This window comes from Motacilla alba, chromosome 20 (assembly GCF_015832195.1).
Source record: "Motacilla alba alba isolate MOTALB_02 chromosome 20, Motacilla_alba_V1.0_pri, whole genome shotgun sequence".
NCBI classification, from domain to species: Eukaryota; Metazoa; Chordata; class Aves; order Passeriformes; family Motacillidae; genus Motacilla; species Motacilla alba.
In genome coordinates this window covers 3,023,671-3,035,687 of record NC_052035.1, presented here as the reverse complement: position 1 = coordinate 3,035,687, position 12,017 = coordinate 3,023,671, and the positions used below count along the sequence as shown (strand labels likewise).

The following is a 12,017-nucleotide window of genomic DNA, read 5'->3' as shown; positions in this document are numbered from 1 at the left end:
GAGCCTCCAGCTCGGGAGCAGGTACGGGCAGAGGCTGGGAGCGGCGGCCGCAGCGCTTTGCCAGCCTTGCCTCGCTCCTCTGCAGTGCTGGGGAAAACTTCAATAGCCCAGCCGGCTGCATGCGAGGATTCTGCAGCTGAAAAAAACACTAAACTCTCTCTGAGGAGAGCTGCGGTACAGCTCGTTCTGGGTTGCTATGGAATGGTTATATTTTTTTTTTCTTCCCCCCCACCCCCCTCTCCATGAGCAGAGGACTGGGATTTGGCGTTTTCTGGGGAAATGGCAATGCAGGAAGGGGTTTGTGTGTTTAAGCAGAATGTGTTTTTTCTGCTGTGCCTAGGCTTACTCTGGTTTCTGCATGCCGGTGTTGAAGCTGGGGTGGGGGGGAGTGTGAACTGCAGAGGTGGATTTCTTCCATTGGCTCCCAAATTTCCTTAATTTCCCCCGTGTTTTCAGGGCTTCTCTGCATTGTGTCAGAGGCTGCTCCCTTTTTGTCTTTGCACTCCTTGAGCAGCAACTGATGCTCCCAGCATCTAAATCTCCCAGATCAATCTTGTGATACCAGAACACACCTCCCCTGTATATTTTCACTGTCGGGCTGTAGACAGGCTGTATTTTCTCTTTTTCTATCATAATCCCTGGATCTTGCATATTTAGTTTAAACCTGGAATTTTTCCCCCCTCCCTGTATTTTGGGAGGGTTCAGCAGTTGCAATTACTCCTCTGACCCTCTGGTGTAGCTTGTTGTAGAGATCCCTCTGTTGCATGTTTAAGCTGCTCCCCCAAATATTACCAGCTTTTTCTGCCCCCTACACCACTCAGCTCCTGTGCAATGATACTCAGTCCATTTTATGTGCCGGAGAAATCCTGCCCGGCCACAGGAGATGCACCAAAATCAGCACTCAAAGTTTGGGGAGCTGAAATGTGGCTGAGCATGGCTTGTTGTCAGGCTGGAAAAAGAGAGAGGAATATTTGCTGGGCTGCCTGGTGCAGGATGATTCCCTTTGGTGTTGCTTTGTCCGAGTTAGCTTTAAACATGCCAAGTGATGGGGTTTCCTCGGGGAGAGCCTGGCTGGGCTCCCTGGCAGCGTGCTTGGGCTGCAGCTCTGTGCTTGGTCAGTTTGGCCACTCCATGGGCCACCCTAAGGACTTCATCCTTTTGCAGCATGTAACCATTTGGGTAGAGGCTTTAAAAAATATAAATCTGCTTCTAGAGACACACCAAACACCTCCTGTGTGTCCCTGGAGAAGAGGCAGAAGGAGTGTGCGCACTTCAATGTCTCAAAGTGCACCAGCACAAAGGAGTTTGAAACCCCAAAAATGTCCAGCAAAGCCCTACAGGGTGTGATGATATCTAGGAGCAAAGAGCCATGCTCCTGTGCTGCTGCTCTCCTGGAGGCTTCCCGAGTTGGTGAAGGCAGTGCAGGGTGTTGGAGCAGCTGCTGCTGCGGTCTCCTTGCGGGTCGAGCCCTGATTAAGCAAACGGAAGTTCTGCCGGCATCAGGGCAGCATGATTTGGCCATTAAACAGCTAATTTAGTAGAGTCTTGCTCAAACCCTGCAGGAAACTTTTTTTTCCTGTGGCTCCTTTATTTTTAAAAAGGATTTAGGGTGCCTGATGAGCCGAGTGCTTAGATGAGAGAGGTGGTTGTATTTTGGGGAAGAGGATGGCTTGAAACTCTGTCGCCAGACCTAATAATTTTATAGAAATGGTGCAGGACATCCAAGTGAAGACACTTTTTTCCCCCCTGCTATTGTCCACTGGGTGACATGATTTTCACTATTAATATGGAAAAGATGTTTAGTCTGATTTTGGAAGTACCTAGGCTTCACCTAAATGACTGTGTGCCCTTCACAGCCAGGTAGCCCAGCACATCCAGCAATTAGAGAAACACACAAATAATGCAAAACTCAGAGACTCCAGCGTGGGAAACAAGGAAAAAGGAGTAAAGCAAAGGCAGTTTGAGCAAATACTGCCAACAGGAAAGTGCAGCTAAGCCAAGAGAAGGATTTGAAGGGTTTGAGGAAGGAGCAGAATTGCTAAAGGCAAGGAGAATAAATCGTTAATCTGAGAATTCTATTACACAGGGAATGCCCTGAGGAAAAGAGCAGAAACTCCATTTAATAGTGAAAATGCCAAGCCAGGCTCTGCTCTGCCCAGGGACTGGAGCCACAGCCCCTGCTTACTTCCAAGATGCTGCTATTTTTGCAACGTGCATCTGCTGGTGTTGCAGAGGCTTGTTTAAACCCGCCCAAGCAAGGGCAGCTTTGCTCACGTGAACCTTGGGTCAGGCTGTTGGGTTTGGGTTTTTTTCTGGTTTATTCTTCTCAGTCTTACAGGACCAGGGTCCCCAAGAGAGTGGGGTTTCACTTAATGCTGCCTCCCCTGTCACATGAGTGCGAGTCCCAAATGATTTTACTGCTGCTTTACAGAGCTTTGTCTTGCATCACCCACGGTGGAGTTTGGCTTGCAGAGGTTATCACTGGTTTGACAGGTTTGTGTGGTTTGACTGCAGGAGCTGAGTTTTCAAGTCAATCAGCCCTCCAGTCCCCAAATTGACCCATAAATGCCGTAACCACCAGCAGCATTTAGCAGGAGGCAGCGCTCTCCCACGGTTATGAGATGGGATGGGGGAGCCAGGTGGCCTCTTGTTTTTTTCCAGATCTGTTTTTTTAAGGTTTGGACAAAAAACAGGATTTGTTTGACGGGTATGTGTGATGTTTATAGTATAGCTGGAGAGCTGAACACAGTCATTTGAGGACTTGGGCACATGCAGCAGATTTAAGTCAATACTGACTAGTTTTTAAATCTGAGCAGAAGATGGTCATAATCTGTTGCCTGTTGGGTTTTTTCCCATTATAAGAGCTGGCTTATCCGTGCTTGTTCTGGGCTGGATTGTAAGCTTGCCTTTATCTAGTGACTATTTCCGTATCTGATTGCTTGTTAGGAGCTAGGTATGAAATGTGTTTCGACAGACACTCCAGAGCAGTCCCTGGGGGCAGCGTCACTGCAGGTCTCTGGGAGTCTGTTCAACTTTTATTTTTATGATGGAGACTGCCTTAATTCATGCTGGAAAAACCTTTGTTTAGAGCAGGAGCAGCAGCCAGGAAGAAATGGTGAGCGGTGATCCCGCAGTTAAAGTGCAGCACGGAGAGGCTTGGGTTCAGTTCCTGGGTCTGCAAGCGATTTTCTGAGGCAGGACCTTGACCTTAGCACGGCTTTGTGTGTCAGCAGCTTATGTCCGACAGGACAATAGCGATTTCAGAGGTTTCAAAGCATTTTAAAGTGTAACTATCATGCCTTTTATTGGGCTGGGCAGTGGCATTTTTATAAGCTAAGCCGAAGGTTTTAGAATAATGCGTATTGAATTTCCTCGGCGCGCTGCCGGCCGCGGGATTCCCATCTCTGCTGGCTGCAGCGCGACTTGGGCTGTTGAAGGAGGACAGTCACAGGTGGCCAGAAGACCACTTAGAAGAACCAACGCTTGCAGATCTTCAAAGCCGAGAGTCAGTTTTCCTTCCTCGCCCGTCTGTGGCAGCGGGATGCCGCAACTTGCCGGCGGGATGCTGCGCAACCATCTCTTTCACCAAAAAAAAAAAAAAAACCCGACCAAAAAAACCCTCGAAAGCCCCAGAAGTGTGGCTAACGGTGGCGGAGGGGAGGATGAGGAGGGCTGCAGCTCGGACCTGTTGCAGGGGGAGCGGCATTGTGCGAACAGATGTGCCGGGCGCTGCCGCTCCGTGCGCTGCCCGCAGCGCCAGGTGCAGCCATTGTTCCGCTGCTCCCATTCAGCCGCTCCGCGCCCGCTCCCGCATTGTTCCTCCAGGAAATTAGCATCAAAAACCCATCCCAAACCCCCACGTCCCTCAACTGCAGGTGACTGTTATTGGCCCCAGCTGCCACCCTTGTGCTTGATTACTTCCATATGGGGCTGTGGCAAGATGTAGGATCCACTTATTGATTTTTTTTTTTAATATTTCCCCCCTTTTTTTTAATTCCCAGCCTTTCCCCCCGCTCCACGCAGACCCTTTGGCTTCAACAAAACCCTGAAATCTATTAAGCCCCCGATAGGCTCCAGTTGCTGTTACAACTGGGATGAACATTTTACAAGCAAAGCTAATTACACCCTCTCTGCTTTCTTCCTTTCTTCAGCCCCCACCCCATAAATGTAAAATAACCAGAGGGCAATTGGTAGTAAATTAAATCTTTGCAGTGTCCTGAGAGGAGGTTTCCTTGCTAGCAGGAAGAAGTCTGCTGGGCTTTAGATGTTTTGTTATCTGGGTTTGGGCTTGTTTTTTGGCTTTTTTTTTTTGACTAGAAAATGGGGAACTCTGGCATACTGCTGTGACACACCTCTTAAAGGGACACACAGATCCCAGCCTGGGTCTGGATAGGAAAGGAAAACATAATTAAACAAGTGGGATGTTAATTTGTGAGTGCAGTCAGCTGTTGAGAGGAGCCAAGGAGAAACTCCATGCCAACTGAGGTTACAAATTTCTAGGAACAATGTGATTTTCTCCTGGTAAGATTCATCTACAGGGCAGCAGGTTCCATGAAAGTCCAAACCTCCTAAAATATCCCCTGGGGTAGTGCTGGCATGGAGCATCCTGGGTTTTCCTCAAGACAAGATGGGCTGCAGTTGGTAAAAGGAGGGAGGGAGCATCCCTTGCTGCCCTACCTGGGAAATGCACCTGCTCTTCAGAGGCACATTGGGGAGCACAGGTGGGTCACGTCCTGTGACGTGCCATCAGCCCACGCAGCCCTGACCCACTTTGTGCCAGGCAGGAGAAGAGGAGGGTGGCAGCTCGTGCCCGTGCCGGAGGCTCCGGGCAGAGCTTCCCTCCGTGCCCGTGCCGGAGGCACCGGGCAGAGCTTCCCTCCGTGCCCGTGCCGGAGGCACCGGGCAGAGCTTCCCTCCGTGCCCGTGTTGGAGGCTCCGGGCAGAGCTTCCCTCCGTGCCCGTGCCGGAGGCTCCGGGCAGAGCTTCCCTCCGTGCCCGTGCCGGAGGCTCCGGGCAGAGCTTCCCTCCGTGCCCGTGTTGGAGGCACCGGGCAGAGCTTCCCTCCGTGCCCGTGTTGGAGGCACCGGGCAGAGCTTCCCTCCGTGCCCGTGGTGGAGGCTTGGGCAGAGCTTCCCTCCGTGCCCATGCCGGAGGCACCGGGCAGAGCTTCCCTCCGTGCCCGTGTTGGAGGCACCGGGCAGAGCTTCCCTCCGTGCCCGTGTTGGAGGCACCGGGCAGAGCTTCCCTCCGTGCCCGTGTTGGAGGCACCGGGCAGAGCTTCCCTCCGTGCCCGTATCGGAGGCACCGGGCAGAGCTTCCCTCCGTGCCCATGCCGGAGGCACCGGGCAGAGCTTCCCTCCGTGCCCATGTTGGAGGCACTGGGCAGAGCTTCCCTCCGTGCCCGTGTTGGAGGCACTGGGCAGAGCTTCCCTCCGTGCCCGTGGTGGAGGCACTGGGCAGAGCTTCCCTCCGTGTCCGTGTTGGAGCCTCGGGCAGAGCTTCCCTCCGTGCCCGTCTTGGAGCCTCGGGCAGAGCTTCCCTCCGTGCCCGTCTTGGAGCCTCGGGCAGAGCTTCCCTCCGTGCCCCTGCCCGAGCAGCCTGGGAGCCACAGCCCTGCCCCAGGCCCGAGGTCAGTTGGTCACACCTCTCTGGAGAAGTGTTGGGTTTCCCTCACCCAGCTGGGACCCCCAGAGGCTGCGCTGGTGGGGTTTGTGCTGGAGGCTCCTGCCAGAGCAGCTCGTGAGGGAATGGTGGTCCTTTGGAGCACCATGGAGATGTTCCTGCTGCCGCCTGGGCCTCAGGGGCTGCTGAAGGTGAGAGCCTCCCAGAGCCTCGTAAGCCTCAGCTGTTCCAGCTTGGGAGGCCATTCCTCAGGGAATCATTACCTTTTGTGGCTTTGCATTCTTGGTGTTGCCCCAGCAGCCCCTTCCGTGGGATCTCTCTTGTTCCTGCTGGTGATGCACTGAGCAGTTTGTGCAGAGACCCGGCAGTGGTGCTGCAGTGTCCCATCGTGGTACAGATGCAGGAAGGCAAACCTCTAGCTGGAAATGATCCTAGAAATGCCCCTCTCTGCTCACAGAGAGACATGGAAGATATATTCATGGTGGAGAATGAGATTTTAGTCAGCAAACAGAGTCACTGCACTGAGATTTTGCTCAGATACAAAAGTCTTTAGGGACAGCTGGAGCTTGGTTGGTTGATCTCAAGATTACAGATGCAAACTTATGGATGGGGAGTGAACTTGCCCTAAGGCTTTGTGTCTCAGCGCTGGTGCTCCACCATTTGTCAGGCTGACCTTCACCATGAGCTGCATCCTATCTTTGACAGGTGGGACCTGCCAATGTAGATTGTGAGGATTTAAAATAAAAATTCTGGTGCTATCTGAGAATATTGTTCAGCTGAAGTACTTGGTTTATTTACTGCACATCCCTCCTTCCTGATCCAGACTTCTCCTGGCTTGACTGCCTGGCAGTGACCACCCAGATCTTCCTGGGAAGCAGCTGTGCAGGTGCAGTGGTGGGGAAGGTGGTGGATTCTGAAAAAATTCCAGCTCTTCAGGGGTGCTGTGCAGCCTGGGGAGAGCCACCAGGTGCAGCAGGTCAGAAGGCGGATGAAGAAGGCAAGGCAAGCTCATGGAATATCTCAAGTGATTTTCCTCAGACTTGTTTTAAACCCTTCAAAGTCAAATCTCAAACTTTGGGGGTTTCTTCTCCCTAATTAAATTAACAGGCCATATGGTGTTTACTGTGAGTGCCTGCAATATGGAAGGAGCTACCTCCTGGATCACTTTCTTTTTTCAAAAGCTGCTGCTTTACCTGATGTCACTGTTCTGAAATGTTCTTTTCAGCAGCGGGCGTGAGAGGTTATTTCTGCCACCTCAGTGCTGTTGGTGTCACCTTCTGATCCCATGGTCGACTGTACCATAACCTGTTTCTGCAGCTTTCTTTGTTGTTTCTTGGTTTTTGTTAGGCCATTTTGCTGCTTACTGTGGAGTGTGTATAAGTCAGGGGTTATTTTTCATGCTTTTTCACATGCAGGTGATGATTCTTGTTCTTGGAGCCTGAGGAGAATAGAAAACAACTCAGGGTGGGTTTTTTGGGGAGTGCTGGTGTGTTTTTTTTTAACAAATGCCCCCATTTTTTTTCATTGAAGGTAACATGACCATCTCAGGAATATGTCAAATTGTAGACTCTTGTAGAGTTTTGTTCTTTATTAATGAGTTGGTTTTAAAGAACTTACTTTGCATGTGCTGCTTTAATGTTTGCATGAGATGTGGAGGAGGAAGTGAAGACCTTGAGGAAGAAAAATCACTGGGTTTCTCTAAGATCCTTGCAGTTAGCTGAGCAGGAAATAGGGTAAGAGTCTCTAAACTTGTAGGAGAAGTGAAGGAATGGAAAGTCTCAGGTTTCGCTGTATGTTTTGAGCTGCCCTCACTCATTTAGTAGGGTTTTTTGGTAATCATCACTTGTGTGCAAGTGCACTTGCTGTGAGCTCACCCTGCCTCTCTCCAGTGGTGTAACTTAACCTTTCTCTGCAATTTTTAACTTGTTGGTGCATCTTTTCCATGGGAGCTGGGTGACCCTTCATCTCCAGCCAGTCTCAGCTTGTTGTGGGGTGTCTGAGCTCCCAGGAACAGATCCATTCGTGGCCGCTGAAAACACCCTGCCACATTAGCATATTCCTGCAACGTATGCTCCAAGGGTGTTTCTTTGCAGAGAAGCCTCTCTAAAGATAGCATCGTGAAGTTCTGTGTTGTCAACCAGGGACACTTGATCTAAAAAACAACATTTGATACACAGACAAGGTTTGCAAGTGCCATCTGGATTCTGGGAGATGAGCTAGGTTGTCTCTGTTTTGCATACACTCACCAGGAAAAAAAAAAACAAGTGTGTGCAGGCGGATGAATTCTTCAGAATCACCTGAGCAGAACTGTTTAGTCCACATGAGTGTCCTCAGTGACATGGGACACCTGTGTAATGCCATACCACTGGGTATCATGTCCCTCTGGACCTTCTTAGGGTGCTGGAAGTAATTCTGTACTTCAGTGATATATTATTGCAGCCCAGGTGGGATCAATTGAAATTCTCTCACACCAGTAGTATTTTAAACTCCTCTCCAGCATACTGCAAGGCAGAACCTGCAAATGATGCAAAGCCCTGCAGAAAAGGGCATCTTTTTAGGAGGTGGGGATGCAGGGAACGCAGATGTCTTTGTCTGGCTTCAGTTCTGCCTGGTGGAGAGGCTGTCCTCAAACCCATGCCAGCGCTGAGAGAAACCTGAACACCATGAAAACCTAAAGTAGCCCTAAAGGGCTGGACAGCAAACTCCCTGTCCACATCTTCCCAGGGACATGTAGCTCATAGAATGTATTTTCCTTCAGGGCCTATTTCTTGACTTTCTAGTTATCCTCTCATATGCAAATCTAATTTGCCTAATGGGCTGGTGAGTGTAATTGAAAGGCAGCCTGCACTTACACGATAGTGAAAAGTCTCACCTGTGCCCAGGCACAGATGGGGCTCTGCCTCACTGCTGCATCATTAGAGCAAATTTATAGGCACGGTGTCACAGGCTTTGCTGTGACCAGGGAAGGAAAATGGCAGTTTAGAGCAAACTTGGGGGTTTGCTGGGTTGTTTTGTGCCCTGGTCTCACAATTTTGGAAATTGAGCTTTTTGGGTTTTTGTCTTTCCCCTGTGCTCCAGTTGATGGGGAGCAGGTTGATGAAGGTTACTGGTAACTGCTTGAGGACAACCCTAAGAATGATGAATTGGCAAATCTTGCTGTGTGATGGGTTAAAAATGAGTGCAGCAGCAGCTGAGCCAGCCTTCCCTCTCCAGTCCCTATGCATCACTGGATCTCCAGAGGTTATCCATGGAAATTCTCCACCTCTGCTGCCCACGACAGGGAGGGGAAGGAGGCACACAGAAACAGACCAAGTTGTGGATTCCCCCATCCCTGGCAGTGTTCGTGTTCCAGTTGGACAGGGCTTGGAGTGACCTGGTCTGGTGGAAGGTGTTCAGGGGTTTGGAACAGAGTGATCTTCAAGGACCCTTCCAAACCAAACCATTCCATGATTTTAAACAGTGGACTTTGATTGTTCTCCTGCCCATCCTGTTCTCTCTGTGCCTGGACTCTGCAGGAGATGCTGGCTTATGGGGCTCCAGGTGTGTAGGGGCCCCTCTACATCATCAGGCCCCTACACCCCTCCAAAACACACCCTGAGTGTGTTCCTCCCGTGCTTCCAGCTCTGGATGGTGGAAATTTCCCACAGGCTGGTCAGGCTTGGGGCACAGAGGAAGAGCCATTTGTGTAGTGGTGTGAGGAGTGTTTTTAAGAGGCAGAATTGTCATCTTGGCAGGGCTCCTGTGTGTGCCCGTGATGGCAGGGACTATTAGCTGGGCAGCACTGAATGCACTTAGCGCCCAAGTGAATGAAGTGAGCTCTCCACCGAGCCAGGGAGCTGGGGAGTCATTAGTGAGGCTTGGCTGCCTCAGCAATATCAGCAGGGCACTGACAGGGGTGTTGGTGTGGGCAGCAGTGCCAGGGCTGCCTGGCAAAGCCAGCCTGGCTGTGGGGCAAGGGACACTCTGGCTCGCACAAGCTCAGGGTGGGCCATCCCAGAGCACGTGGCACCGGGTTGTGTCCAGACGGTTCTGGAACACCTCCCATGAGGGAGGTATTTCCCCTCCCTGGGCAACCAGTAAAGAAGTTTTTCACGTCCAGGTGTAACTTCCTGGGTATCAGTTCCTGCCCATTCCTGTTGTCCCCACAGAGTAGTCTGTCCCTGCTGTGACCCTTCCCTGCAGGCACTGACAGAGGGATGGAGTCCCCTCTGGCACTTGTAGGAGGTTGTAAATAGTGAGGATGAAAGAGATTTCTCAAATCTTTCCCAAGTTCCTCCTTGATTTCTTGGACAACTTACCCAGTTTTGGATAAAGGCTGGTGGAGCTTTACCCTGGGGCTGGCTAGCAGTGATGAGCTCCTGCTCTTCAGCCTCCATCTGGAGAAGGGAGACTCTGTGTTAGAGTCTGCTTTGTATTTGCAAATGGTATGACTTCAGGGACCCAAGGGGGATGTTTTTCTGTATCCTTCCTTGATTGCTTCATTTTGGTGTTGTGGTAGAACTTGGTTAGTGGTTTGTTTTGCACTGGATTTGGTTTCTGTTTTGTTTTTGCTAAAATGACCATTGTTTTCGTCTAAGCTGGCCCATCTGACTATGAGTTTCTGGATTGCTTCCTTCTCCAGATGGTCAGGATTTGTACCTGGTCTGTGCTTAACAAACAGGTTTGTTGTTAGTTTGGGGTTTTTTTCCTAGTTTAATATAGACTTTTGTAATAGCTTTGGGTGTCCTTGGTATTATTTGTGCCTCTCTGCGGTCACGTTGGTTGTTAGGGATTAAATGTGGTTTTCTGCCTTGAGATCTCACTTCTTTCAGAAGTGACCTCGCTTTTTTTTTTTAATTGCTGTTATTTACAGTTATTGGTAGTGGTGCTTGAGCTGCTAGCACTGCTGCTTTGTTTCTGCCTGGTATGAAGAGACTTTTTTTATCCCAGTTTGTGCTTTACTCATTTGGAGTACTCTCTACTCACTGGACACCCCCACTCTTAAACCCCAGAGCTGCTGTTCCTGTTGTCATTAGCCCAGATCTCTGTGCTCAGTGATATTCATGATGCTCTAAGAAATCCAGATTTGCTCAGTACTGGTTGTTTTCTGAGGTCAGCACTGATTTTAAGGTTCATTTATAGTGTTGGAGACCAAACATCAAGCAGCAGGGTTTGGAAGATGGACAGCAAGAGGGATGTCTTCTTAAATGGTTTTAAAGCTTGACTTTAAACTCCTCCTGTATGTCTTTAGTAATCAGGTTTAAAGCTCCCAAATCTTCAGTCACTGGTGATTTTAAGGTGGGTTTGATTTCATCCTTTTATTTTGAAAGACTTAATGATTTTTCAGGCTGTTCCCCTTTTTCCTTGTGTTGCTTGAACTTCCAAGGTGCTCCAGGCTGTCTCTGCCCTGCTGTGCAGATCCCAGGGGTGTGTCAGTGTGGGATGGGGACCTGTCCAGGTCATGGACAGTGCTTGTTTGTTGTACCCAGCAAGGCAGGAGCACTGTGGATCTCAGGATCCTGGGGAAAGGACACATTTGCCCTGACAAGGCTGTCTCTCCTGAAGGAGCTGCTGTGACTGAAGGATATCTGGGTTCTCTGATGACAAAAAACTGGAGTAAACCTTGCTGCCCTCATAACAATCTGTGGGAGCTTTTGTACGTCCCTGTAGGAATTTGTCCTGCTTGTGACCAAACTTATTCCCAGCGGCTAACTGGGAGCAGAGGCACAGAGGTGGGCAGGATCTGAAGTGCCAGGAGCTGTGGGATTGGGATCTGAGCTCACGTGCCACTGTGATAAGGTGTATCACACCATCCCTCAGCTGCCTGGGGTTAAAAATGCGCCAGGCAGTGCAGTGGCCTCTGCTCAGTGGAATGCTTTTCTCAGAGGAAACACTCAAAATGGTTGTCCTTGGAGAGGCAGGGATTCATCCCACAGTGGGCAGGGTGGGACTATGGTGAGAAGCCTTCAGCAAAGGGGCTCACTGTGCTGACCCAGAAACAGCATCCTTCTCAGCACCTCCTAAATTCTTACAGAATTGGCTAGAAAATGTTCTCCTTTTCCACAACTTTTCCTACTGAAGCAGAGAGCTGGGACATAAAACACCAGGCAGTGAAGAAGGAGGCTCACTCACCTGGTGACCATCACTTTGGGATGAACCAGATTCACAGTGCAGAAGCTGCAGGATTCCCTTGAGGAGGAGTTGTCCTGGGGAAGCCATGGGAATGCCAGGCCTGCAGTGCTCCCCTGGATTTCCTGGAGCAGCTCAGCAGGGAGCAGGGCAGTGCTGCAGAGTGGGAGCTGTGGCCTCGCTGCCCTGGTGGCCATCAGCTCCTGCTGGGCTCTGCCCTGTGCACATTGCCCTCTCCTCAGCTCTTTTGGTAAAGTCATGCAGCAAGGAGGCTCAGGGTCCTATAT

General features: G+C 50.5%; 1 protein-coding gene across 3 annotated transcripts in view; it reads left to right on the top strand.

Moving 5' to 3' along the window:
* The window catches only part of CBFA2T2 (CBFA2/RUNX1 partner transcriptional co-repressor 2), a 59,148-nt gene that overhangs the window by 21,425 nt on the left and 25,706 nt on the right, over positions 1–12,017 (top strand). The gene's annotated exons all lie outside the window — the stretch shown is intronic.